The following is a 14,264-nucleotide window of genomic DNA, read 5'->3' as shown; positions in this document are numbered from 1 at the left end:
TAAGATATTATGTATCAACGGCAATTAATCGCTCGCCCGCGCTAATCCGCTTTTAATCCCCAATACAGAGACGAATATTAGCATAACAATAGGCTCCCCTCACAGAGAACGCTTCGACGTCACACGCTATGGACACCGATTTTATAATGTGATTTTTCATATTTTTCTTTTACGTTCTTTGCGCAATTTCTCGTCCTTGAATGTAAAGTGTACACACACACACACACACACACACACACACACACACATATATATATATATATATATATATATATATATATATATATATATATATATATATATATATTGTATATATTAATACTTTTTCGTATTTTGTTAATATCTGTTTATTTCGTTGACTGGTCAGTTTTGTGTCTGTTCTTAATTTTTTTTTTTCTTACTTTTTCGACTCTGGTATACGAAAACTCTCTCTCTCTCTCTCTCTCTCTCTCTCTGTAATTTCAAATGAAATATGAATATTGATAATATCCTCTTTATATTGTAACACGTATCATAACCGATTCCAGGAATGAATTCTTACTACCCGTCGTGACTTTACCTGCGCCTTCTTACAAAACCTATAGTGACTTTTTTCACCCGAAAGGTGGAAAACTGACAGAAAAAATTTCAACTCACAGACCTTACACGAACTGTAAACAGCTCTAATTTTCTTTCAGTCATAATCAGTCACCACAAATAACACTGAAACTTTTATCTCCATCTGATGTTTAAAATACGCAGTCTTTTGTCCAGGTGTGCACCTGTTTAACACTTGTTTATAATAACATCATCTCTCTCTGCCATGACTCACATCTTTTAATCAATACCTGTTTATAAATATATCATCATTTCTGTGTGTGTGTGTGTGTGTGTGTGTGTGTTTGTATCATGATTCACATCTTTTCATTAACACCTGTTTAGAACTAAATCATAATTCTCTCTCTCTCTCTCTCTCTCTCTCTCTGTGCCATGATTCACATCTTTTCATTTGGCTGTCACCGTGTCACCCTTTTCTGCCACCCCCCTCTCCCCCCTTCCTGTCACAGCAGCCGCCAACAACCCATACCCGGCTCCAGAAGTCCCACTTGAATCCGTTGCTCTTGAAGTTTTGAAGTGCGAGCGAGTGGCCCTCGACGTCATCTTGAGTGCCAGCTCCGTTACAAGAGGGAAGGGGAGGTGTCCGCGCGGCCTGTAATCGTCGCATTCCTCTTGTAATTCCCCGCACTTAGGGCCTGTAATTTACTCTGTTATTACGATGTGTCTACCGCCCAAACGCCGTCATTATGCTTTTAGGCAATTGGTGGCGCTGCCTTGGCTCGGCTCTCCTCTCCTCTCCTCTGCTGGGTTGTTTGTCTCGTCATTTGCGGCGTCCGTCCGTCGGGTGGATCAGTACGTACGACGTCCTAAGCACAAATAAACGTGTGTGCATTTTTGGTGTTCATATATATAGATACATAATATGTATGTCTATACATTATATATATATATATATATATATATATATATATATATATATATATATATATATATATATATATATATATATATATATATATATGTAGGCTATGCATATATACAGACATTTATATATATATATATATACATATTCATATGTACATATACATACAATATACATACATACACACACACACACACACACACACACACATATATATATATATACAATATATATATATATATATATATATATATATATATATATATATATATATATATATATATATATATATATGCATTACTGGTACAAAAAGAGCTTGAAATGTTTACCAGCAACGGTCTAAATCCTGATTACCGTACTGTTTCGTGAAAATAAACAAATACCATCACTACTAGCAATTTACCCTAAAAAGCAAGTTTCTGAAATATTCCGAGAAATTTTACAGACGATCTGAAGAGGCCTTGCGAACAATACTTAACACCTTTATAGCACTGGAGATGATACCGAATTCTATCAAAACTAAAGATTGAAATTAAGGTTAACGAGAGAGAGAGAGAGAGAGAGAGAGAGAGAGAGAGAGAGAGAGAGAGAGAGAGAGAGAGAGAGAGAGAGAGAGAAAACTACAGATAAGTTTTTCATTAGCAATGACGTTCCGATACTCCCAACCTTGACAAGATGAAAATTATCGCCATGTTCTTCATCACAGATTCGGATCATTTGGTGTCATTGGTCCATCCCTTTTTGTACAGACCTGTGGCCCTTTTCAAACATGCCTCTCTCTAGCCTACCTAATTTAGATTGCATCTTATTCAAACCTTTGTCTTTCTGAATCCAATTCAAGAAGTCTGTGTCCTTCAGAAACTTGTATTGAGATTACAACTTTGTCTTTTGGACACTATATATGTATGTGTATATATATATATATATATATATATATATATATATATATATATATATACAATATATATGCATATATATCTATGCATATATATATATATATATGCATATATAAGGTATATATATTATATAGATATATATGTATATGTATATGGAACAAGATAAAGGGGCCACTGACTTAAATTGAAAGAAGTAACAGAAGGTAATGGGAAATACAGAAAGATATCAATTATTAGGAAAAACTTCTGAAGTTCCAACTGCACGACATCCTCTGGGAGGCTGTACCACAGTCCAACGGTGTGAGGAATGAAGGACCTCTGGGACTGAGAAGTTCATATATATATATATATATATATATATATATATATATATATATATATATATATATATATATATATACACATATATATATGTGTCCATTTACCCTTTCTCCTTCTGACGGAAGTCACCCCTCCTTTATTTCTGCACTCCCTTTAGCGCCTCGATCGATGGGGGGAGGATGAATAATACTCAGACGGGCCGAGGGATTAACCGGAACGGATTAGGTCAACTCGGCGTGACCTCATAACACGTCATCTCGGTCATGTGTTGTTAGGGAACCCACAGAGAGAGAGAGAGAGAGAGAGAGAGAGAGAGAGAGAGAGAGAGAGAGAGAGAGAGAGAGAGAGCTCGAAAATCCGTTTTGAAATGAAGTACTTTTTATTTTGACCCTTTTTGCCTAGTCTTTTTTTTTTCTCCACAGGAAGTTCCTCATCAATTTAAATGTCTTCTTCAGTCATTTCACAAACTGCGTTATTCTTTTTATTTTCTTTTCTTTTTCTTTTACTCTTATCTTGTCGGAGGCTGTGGTCATGATTTTAAGAAGCGAGATTTCGTCAAGTTGATGTCAAAAGTTTCTCTCAGTGTTAACATGTGAGGTAGTTTGGTTTTGTTGGTCATTTAAACTACCGGCTTTTTGCCATCCTTTCTGTTTTATTTAATGATTGCTTCATCCTGCTACCATGCCGTACATAACACAAGTGGCCAGTAAAAATGCAAACCTTATCTGCCGTCGGATAAAACTTGTTAAGGGTTATGATTTAGTGGTCATAAACCTGATAACCAGTACCATATTTTTGCGTGAGCTTTGACTTTTGTTGATGTTTGTTTATATCTTCAGACTGATTCGTACTCAATAGTAATTTGTCAACGTTATTTTGATCGCCGAAAAAATACCCTAATTTTATCGATCGTATCAGTATGTGTCGCGTTAGTTTTTTCTGCGGTTTTTATCCTCTGGAGATGAATTTCTCGGAATATATTGGAACAAAAGAACCATTTACAACTCAGGTAGCTGCGTATGACAGATATCTGGTCTACTGTCAGGTATAAATACCTGTTTTATGTATATGTGTATGTATATATATATATATATATATATATATATATATATATATATATATATGTATATATGTATATATACATATATATTTATCAATCTATTTATACACTATACATATATACAGACATATATATATATATATATATATATATATATATATGTATGTATATATATATATATATATATATATATATATATATATATATATATATATATATATATATATATATATATATGGGCAAAATATCCCACTGAATGAAGAAAATACAGAACACCCCTAAAAGAAATTTTGTCAAAAAGCAGAGCAACCGAACACATGGATGAACTACTAGTTACTTTTCGTGCTTTATCAGCATTTTTTCCCTCCACTTTCTTGATAGCAATTTTTCAGATATACTTCTGCCCCTGGTTTTGAATTTTATTCTGCTCTCTGGTTCTAATTTTTGAGAGAAAATGATAAACTGTTTATCTATATTTTTATCATGTTTTCCATAGAATACAATTAGTTTGGCGGTAATCTGAGGACTATAAAGAGACGATATTACATCTCCTGTCATGTACGTTCTTTCTACTTCTTCTGTGTGATATGTGTTTAATTGAAGGATTTCCGTTCCGCTCCAGGAGGTGGAGCCCGTGTTGGCATAAGGCCAGCTTAATCCACAACTAAATCAACAACAGGAGACGTGGAAAGTTTTCGTTATTTATTTATCTTTTATTTTTCTAAATCTAAAACTTACTACAGAAGTAATAAGTAATATCAGACGTGTGCACATACATCTTCATCAAAGTCGATTTGGTGTGACAAAATTCACATATGCATTACAGACTCAACGCGCATGCGTGCACGAGTGTGGGCTACTGCGCATGCGCTATTGTAGTGAAGTAGCTGTCAAAAACACGCGGAACGTCTTGATGACTCAATTTAATAGTTCGGGAGGCGAGGATGACGCCCGCCGGGATCCATTAGGTCGAATAATCCGCAGTTGGGTCAAGGGCACCTCGCCCTTATGGCTTAAATGGCAGTTACTATTGTCTCATGAAGGTCTGTGATGCCGAAAGGACGAGCTTTGCTGCGGAGGCCATAAGGTCGAAATTTGCGGGAGAGAGAATATTATATTTAGAATCTACTGGATAGAGAGCCTAGCACTGTCCTGTCTTCGCGGTTTATAGCAGTTTTGTGTGTGAACGTTTGGGTGTATTTGCGCGTGCGTGCGCGCGAGTGGGGTAAGAAGGAAGTCATTGTGGAGTTTATGGCTTTATCAGGATTGAGAAGGGAGACGAAGAAAAAAAGGCGGGGGGAAAGGGGAATCACTGGATGAGAAGAAAATGAAAAAAAACACACACACACACACATATATACATATATATATATATATATATATATATATATATATATATATATATATATATATATATATATATATATATATATATATTTAATATATTTAAAAAAGGGGAAAAGAATAACTACAGTTACTTCATCAGCTATTATTAGACCAAGGACAAAATGTAAAACAGGAGGTTCAATGAATCAACAATAAATGCAAATGCATTCCACAATTATTTTATAGAATAAACAGCCAAGCGAAAAATCGGAATGAAGGAAAATTCAACTCAAAGATTACTATTACAAGAAAGGAGAATTTAAAAAATAGACCTTGTACGGAAAACTTGAATTAGTAATCACTCCAATACTCAAGAAATAAATACAGAAAATAAGACAAAAATATTTTTGTTACTAAAGAAAGTGTCATCAGTACCTTTAAATTATATTATGTTAGTCAGTGCAGTATAATGAAAGCTTTCAAATGGTGTTTGGTCCAAACCATAAATTCAGTGTTACAAATGAGCAACGACCGTTTTATTTAATTAATTAATTTACTTAAGAGTTTTGGAAACATAGCTTGGCATGATTTAGATCTTTGATGCTATTTTTGTAAACCTATCATAGTCATAACAAGTGGCTAAATAAATCTGATTAAGAGAGAGAGAGAGAGAGAGTTGGGGAAGACATTTTAGAAAGAAAATAGCGTACATAACAGAATATGGGAACGTTTCAATTTCCTCGCTACCTTCCTTGGGATTGCAAGATCATTTATGCCGGTACGCGATATCCTGTTGGGAAACCTTCGACATTTCTCAAATCCCAGTATGCGGGATATTTAGATTAAGTGGTCTTACTTGGGAAAGCTGATCTTACACGAAAAGAGGTGTCGTTGAGGAACCATGGCTGATTTATGATTGATCTATAAAATTTGCGCTGGCAGCTCGAGCACTGGGTTACTTTCGGCCAATAAGTTCTGAAAACGATAAAGACAGGGAGCTGGAATTGTGTAATAGTAAGGTAAATAGAATAGAATGAAATATAGAATTTAGGCCAAGACCAAGCGCTGGGGCCTGTGGAGGTCATTCAGCGTCGAAAATGAAAATTTAGAGCAGAAGATGTTTGAAAGGTGTAACAGGAGGAAAACCTCGTGGTTGCACTAAAAAACTATTGTTGGAAGAGGGTGGAAAGAAAGATGGAAGAAAGTGATTATGGACGGGGGTACAGTAAAAGCAATGAAAGGGATTGCAGCTAGCAGCCGAAGGGACGCTACAAAGATCCTTAGGCAATGCATACAGTGCACCGTGTGAGGTCCCCACGGGGAAACAGTATGTAAAAGAAGTCCACAAAATAAAAGAGATGGGCATACAAGGATATAAAAGGGGAACTGATAGAAACCCCCACACTTACACTAGGAAGTTAAACGTTAGAGAGGTTGGACAGCAAGAATGAAGACAGGAAGCGGGAATGGAGGTAAAGTAAAAGGCTAAAAAGAAGTTGCAAGCTAGGGGATGAAAGGACGCCGCGAAAACCCTTTAGTAATGCTAACAGTGCACCAAGTGATCGCACTGACGGCACTACCCCTCTACGGGATTAGAATCATGGTAACAAAGGTGGAAATCAAACAAAATAACAGCATTCAAAAATTCAAAAGACTTGACACTAAAAACAAATGATTCTTGGAGTCTGATTTGCAAACGCCCATACGAGATATAAATATGGATTAGGAATAATAGCCAGTAACATAAAGCCCGAAACATTAGTATGAACTTTCTTTGACGTTCCGGGTTTCAGAAAGTCGAAGCTATGATTGGAAAGTGAAGTGTCACTGAGAAAATGGAATTTTTTTTTCTAATAAGCCAAAGCTCACTTCTTTTTTTACCACATCGATCATGGCTTATCAGTTATCAGCGTTTCCTTCATTAATCTTTGTAGCGAAGACACCGCTGCCTTCGTCAGAAAGTTCATAATCGACTTATGAAGCCTTTGGTAAAATGGCGCTGTGAGCTGCTCTGCGCGTATTATTTATTTCGTTTGTTTTCATTTTTTCTTTTCTGGCGGGATGATGTGGGTCCTGGTTCACTAAATTGGTATTTCTACTCTAACAAAACTTTTACGCCACAGCTGTATTTTAATCATCATCCCAAAATTCTTCTTTTCAAATGACACATTAGTTCCATTCTGATTTATCGTTTCTCAGCCAACCTGCAGATACTTTCTGTTCATTTTTTTTACATGAGAACAATGAGCGGTGGGGGGCCATGGATAGGCTAGAGACTCCAGGAGTGGGAGAGCAGTAACAGGGTGACCATCCCATTAGCAGGATGGAAAGGCCGTGTGAGAAAATGGGAATTACTTTCTACGGTAGTTAACGATATTTTGATGCTCCCACTTGGTGGATTTCTGATGATATACCCTTCCTCCTTTTTCCTCTATGTATTTCTTGCAGTCTAATAATGCTCCGTATTTTCCTATTCTACAGTCTCTCTCTCTCTTCCATCCGTGTATCCTGTGATTTTGAAGATGAACTTGAGGCATTGCTGAAGTTGCTGTTGCTGCTGAAAACTTGGAGATTGCTGCCACTGAAATGGTTTCTTTCAAAAGTAAATATAAAAAATGGCCGAACATTTTTAGTCGAATATTTTTTTTTTTGAGTGTATCACATGAGATTGTGGACTATACCTAGCCACTGAAAGAATTCCCATTTACCCCTTTAATCCGTGCTTCTTCTAAGAATTCTCTATTGCCTCGCTCGACACTCCTTCGGAAAATATCCATTAAATATAAAATGTCTATATTTGATGTACTGACTTCCGCACGAACATTTTATATATCGAATATTTTTTGAGTCACGTATCACATGCAAAATGCATACAAATTTTCAAAGTGTAAAGGTTGATGACTAGTACATAATTATCCAACTTTTTTTGTTATTTTTTCTTTGTGAGTTTTTACTACTAAGAGATATTGCTCATGAAAAATAATGTTTAACTTTGATTATATCAAACGTACTTCCTTCAGTCATGTGCAGAAACAACCACTTGTCAATTTTAATCTGTCACGGCGGTTGAGCCGTTCCAGGATTGATCTTTGCCTTCTTTATCGCTACTGAGGCGCGTTAGTGTTTTTCACTGGTCCAGGAAAGTACCCTATGAAGTGCCACTCGTTCATGGCTTAATGCGTCAGTGATGAACTTCCCTTGTGGAGGCACGGGCTGTTTGACCAAATTGTTGACTTCTGGAAATTTTTTTGTCAGAATAAATGTGTTGTTTTATTGTTGTTAAATTTTGGTTGTTTGTCTACCTTTATATGCCCTGCCCTTTTCGCCAAGAAGCCGATGAGTATAGTACATAATTATACTTTTGTTAGTGATACTACTAAGAGATATTGCTCAGAATGATCCTGTCACCATTCAGTGATTGATATCTACATTTTCGCTTATTTGCATATATTTGATTTTTAGTATATTTTAGAAAAAAATTCTCACAGCTTATTTCCATATATTTGATTTTACGAATCATCATTTACGAATCATCATAGTCAAAGTCAGAAGCAGGCCACGCATCGGGACAAAGCGGAAAAGCCGGCGGTTGGGCAGAAAACGGAACAATAGACCGCCATATTAGAGGGAAGCGACCATCCCTCCTAATATCATTCTAATGGTTCCCTCCTGACAATGCCAGGCGCTGTCTTTGCCATGTTTATCTCTCCCTCTTTGTCACTGATACGATGGGTGATACCGGACTGACAGGAGATACTTGTAATCCAGCTCAATTGCTGCAAATTGAACGACACTTCAAAGGTAAATTCCACGGATGTTCGGACAAGTGTGTCTCGGGTTTGTTTGAAAAATTGGTTCTTTGTTGCGGTTGCCGAGGCTCGAAACTTAATTTGGACGTTTCATACTGCATCACAAGCATTTCTATAAGGAAATGGATCATTTGTTTGACGTGTCCCAGTTACAGTCTGGTTGTGACATCAGTATTTTCATGTATCTACATAACAGTTTTAGAAAGTGGCAAATACGGTCATTTGAAAATGCGCAGGCTCGAATCAGTAGTTCCATATACTTTCTTCTTTCACATAGTGACAACTTTTCATTATGAGCATTGCTCTAGAAAGAAAAACCAACCACGAGAATTAATTTAAAATAAATTTTCTTCAAAGTCGAGCTAGAATGAAAAGACCGTAAAGCCCAGCCTATATGAAGAAATTAACGCTTCATAGACTTTTGAATGATCTTAGCAAAGGGCGGCCAGATGGCGGGAAAAACCGTCTGCGGTTAAGATCTCAAGGATCTCATTCCTTATTATTATTATTATTATATTATTATATTTATATGTTATTATTAAATTTATAAGGTGACATTTCAAGCTAGAGTTAAGTAGCGTATGTATGTAGTTATAAGTTAATATATAATATATATATATATATATATATATATATATATATATATATATATAGTTGTTGAGTTAGAAAGGAAAGAAAGAGATATTTATATCTACTTTTCTAATAAATATATATATATATATACACATACTATATATATATATATATATATATATAATCTAGTTGGAGAGAAAGGAGAAAGAGACAATTATATCTACTTTTCTATGTGTGTGCGTGCATGCATGTACATAGACAGACAAGCTGACAGACAGATACAGGAAGGAGGTAAGAGGCCATCCAAGGATGTTTTGGGAGTTGGGGGGTGGTGGGTAGGAGATGAAGGAAGCGCAGCAGTTACAAATTAAAAACGGGGAATTCCCTGCGACTGTGATCCGCCTCGTGTGAGTCTGAGAGATCGCCTTGGGATTAAATATTCGCCTCCCTTTTCAGCCCCTGAGGTCACGTGCCGGATATTGCCACTTTTTTAATTGCCTTTGAAGTCTTTCTCTTTCCTTTTCGCCTGTTTATCTCGTTTGGCTTTCTCTCTTTATCCATCATCCCCTCCCCCCACCACCCCAACCTTCCCCAACTCGCCCACCCTCCCCCCAGTGAGTTATGGATTTCTGATTCTTTAATTGCCACGTATTTGATTTCATGTCAGTTTTTTACCTTTTCTTTATTTTTTTGTGTGAATACACCATGCATTAGTTGTGCGAGAGAAAGCGACCCCTTTTGCATATATTGAATGTCTACGCAGACATTATCCATCTATCAATCAATTATCTCTCTCTCTCTCTCTCTCTATTCTCTCTATGTGTGTATATAATATATATATATATATATATATATATATATATATATATATATATATGTGTGTGTATATACACACACACATAGGCAAGAGAAAGACTTCAAAGGCAATTAAAAGTATTCAGTGTACGTGCACACACATCTCACTCTCTCTCTCTCTCTCTCTATATATATATATATAGAGAGAGAGAGAGAGAGAGTGAGATGTGTGTACATGTACACTTAATAGACCTGCCTCTCTCTCAATTTGCCAGTGACTAGGGAGACATAAATATTTAGGTGACATATAATGCATACAATAGACGAGTATTCACAGATTATAAACTTTTGCATAACTTCTCATACGCACATTATATGTGTATATATATATAATATATATATATACATATATATATATATATATATACATATATATAATATATATATACATATATATAATATATATATATATACATATATATATAACCGAGTAAAGTTTTCAGCAACTAATATCCTAATCTCTAAGACATTGTCTTTGGCTCTAAATTTTATCTATTTCAATTCCAAACCTTTCTTGTCTTCAGAAAAGAATGGTTTTGTCTCATATGTAACATTCTTGTTTAAGTTTTTCTCAAGTGATGGAAACTAGAATGGTCTGTTCCCATATTTCATTGTCTGTTATTATTATCACTACAAAGTTTCACCTCATAATTCTTTCTACAAGCAGTTTCTACCTATCACCTATCCGACCCTTTTCCGAGGTATCTTTTCCATCTATCTATTCCATACTCCCTGTACATGATTCCCTTTCCCCTCGTTTTATTCTTCTTCCCGAAGCATCTGTCTTTCGCTTTCTTCGGTCTTCTTTTCCCTCTCATCCCCTTCCTTTCACCCCAACACTTGCTGCCAGCTCATCCGTGCTTCGTCAGCATAATACAGCATTATCGGGTCTTTGCAGTCATGCTTCACACGCGCTTGTATTAAGATCGTGCCACGATACCATGCAAGTAAAAATGTTACCCCCTTTGCGCGGCGTCGACTCTCATAGAAAACGGATTTCATTTTTTTACGCGTATGTTATTAGACTTTTAAAAGGAAAGGCGAGTCTGTTTTTATGCTTTCATTTACGATAAATCGCTGTCGTTTAGTTATTTTCCCCTTCTTGATAAATCTGGCTATTACAATAATGGTGGGAATATGCGTGCATCAGCATTTCTGTTGTTTGCTGAAAAGGCAGAACTAAATCTTTTGCTGTTTTCTGACTTGCCCAATTTCCTCAATAAAGTCTTGAGGACAGTCTGACAGCAACGTAAAGCATTGGCGTACTACATAGCAACAACTAGTTTGCTTATCACTGTTTAAGCTCTGTAGCTAACTGAAATTGATAATCCAGTCTTGAAGTTCTGTAGGTATCTGCAGTTAATTTGGTCTTGTGCTAACGGGAACAGATCGTCATACGATCACAGCACAAAGTAGTTTTCTTGGCAATGTGTCAGTTATTGATAGGAACTTTTGATATTGTTTCACGGCATTGTTTTAGTTACTGATAAGAACTTTTGATATAAGAAACACGTATTTTAGACTTCTATTATTGCTCTACCATCTACTCTTGATGGCGCTTTGCCATCATCGTCGACATTTAAGTAAAAAGTAAATATATATAATCCATGTATTTAGCGGCTTATGGCCATTGGCATTCCATTTGGTCCCAGGCTATAAGAAAACAACCATCTGACGTATTCATGCGTTCGTGTATGTATGAGAGAGAGAGAGAGAGAGAGAGAGAGAGAGAGAGAGAGAGAGAGAGGGGGGTCGTGGGTGGGGAAAATAGATGGAGAAAGTGTTAAGCAAGACAGCTGCAGGAGCGTTTAGACAAATATGATTTGTTATGTAATGTTTCTGTTGTTGCTGCGAAAGCTCAGAAATTCTACTGGTGCTGTTGCTATGACTATCGTTAATGGACTTTGATTATCTTCTGCACACTCACTTGTGTTCGTTTGTACACAATGTGTATGTACAGTACACACCCTACATACACCTGTAAATTATTTTTCTTACGCATACTTCAATTCATAGTAGCGACATAGATGTTAATCTCATTTCTTTTCGATTCCCACTTTTCCTTTAGTTTTTGTTGGATTTCTCGCTGACAAAAAAAAAAAAGTTTTTGAAACAGTACTTCCCGCTGCAAACAGTACAAAAACCATTGAGTTTGCTCTTTTGTTTTTTCACTTAGTTCATCGTAAAACAATATAAAATGATACAAATTACATGCCATGCCACTTGCAATATGTCCAGCTTGATGTGCGCTTCTTGTCTGCATAAACAACTTCCCATTGCGGAAGAGGCTGATTTGTCACATCTCAAATGTACATTCTTATACATTTGTATCTATTTGCCTTCCTTATGTAAGAATAAAATGTCTTTATATATTTTTGGTTATAGTAAGTCATATAGATCTGAGCCAAGATGATTTTAAAAAGCTGAATGTTATAAAATTCAGCTCTCTGTCTCTCTCTCTCTCTACCTGTATGGAATTTATGGCTCTCTCTCTCTCTCTCTCTCTCTCTCTCTCTCTCTCTCTCTCTCTCTCTCTCTTCCCTATATGTAAAAGAAACCGTTTTGAGTACAAACTTTTACTGGGATTTAAGTCATCTCGGATATATATGATGCATATAATATCATATACCGCTAATCCTTCATTAGAAAATATTATCTATATTATAACAACTGTTTTCGTAAGCGTAGAAAGTTGAATAAGTAACTGGGTTGTGCATTGCTAATTGAGTATTTATTTTGCACTTCAAGAAAAACAAAGTTTCGTCACAATGTTATGATCAATAAATTTATATTATGTTATTTGGGACATAACTGACATATATCGTGCTTGCATTACTTGCACTGGTTTAACTAACATGGCTCATGGATACGTTATTAATATCTAATTTTGAATATGATATTGTTATTATTATTATTATTATTATTATTATTATTATTATTATTATTATTATTAGTTTTGTTGTTTATTTATGATGCTACTGATGACAAATAAGTAGTTTTGACTTTCCCGTACTCTAATACCGTTTGAAAAATGTCAAAGTCACTACTCTTTGAGACCAACAAGTAATTCACGAATGAAAAGTATGGGAGAGGGTTAATTTCTCTGTCAACGGACATGTATACAGTACGTGCACACACACACACACACACACACACACACACACACACACACACATATATATATATATATATATATATATATATATATATATATTTGTATGTACTAATTTCAATTTCCTTTTATATATATTACTCATATTGGCATTGATCTTTTCTAACAGGAGAACCTGTGACTCATATTGGCATTAGATCTTTTTCTAACAGGAGAACATAGAGAGAGAGAGAGAGAATAGCTTCCGATGCTTGTGTTGTTTCTCATTGTGTGCCCCAGTTCGATGTTTTATTAACCTTTCTTCTTCCTCTTCTTCTTCTTTTCTCCCCTTCCTTTGGCCCGGGCTCTTGTCGCTGTGTATTATGAAAATGGGACTTCATAGAAATACGAAAAAGTGAAAGGTGGTCCTCCTTGGGACGAACCTTTGAGAAGGAGAAATAGGAATAGGATGGCAGGGCCGTGATCGATGTTTGTATTGTGCCTGACTCTTCTTCTTCTTTTCTTCTTCTTCTCCTTCCTCCATCTCCTCCTCCTCCTCCTCCCACACCTCCTCCTCCTCCTCTAGCGTCTCCCTCCTCCTGCTCCTTCTCTTGGGGAGTTCGGGCGGACATCGTTCGTTTTATCTTTTAATTTCACACCCAATGCCTCGACTGAATGCGAATTTTCTCTCCATATTCATAAATTCTCTCGTTTAGCATCGGGTCGATTGGGAGGAGGAGGAGGAGGATGAGGAGTAAGGTGGAGGAGGAGGACGAGGTGTTAAGCGAGAAGGAAGGGGAGCGTGTGGGGAGGGCACTGGGCAGTGGAAGGGGCCCCTCACAGGACCGCCTTTAAGTCTCTATAATGCGTGGCG

The 14,264-nt window shown here is 36.3% G+C and overlaps 1 protein-coding gene across 2 annotated transcripts in view; it reads left to right on the top strand.

Moving 5' to 3' along the window:
- LOC136833712 (paired box protein Pax-6-like) overlaps positions 1-14,264 on the top strand; it is a 199,394-nt gene that overhangs the window by 167,922 nt on the left and 17,208 nt on the right. The gene's annotated exons all lie outside the window — the stretch shown is intronic.

This window comes from Macrobrachium rosenbergii, chromosome 52 (genome assembly GCF_040412425.1).
Source record: "Macrobrachium rosenbergii isolate ZJJX-2024 chromosome 52, ASM4041242v1, whole genome shotgun sequence".
Classification (NCBI taxonomy): domain Eukaryota; kingdom Metazoa; phylum Arthropoda; class Malacostraca; order Decapoda; family Palaemonidae; genus Macrobrachium; species Macrobrachium rosenbergii.
This window is presented reverse-complemented; position numbering and strand designations above follow the sequence as displayed.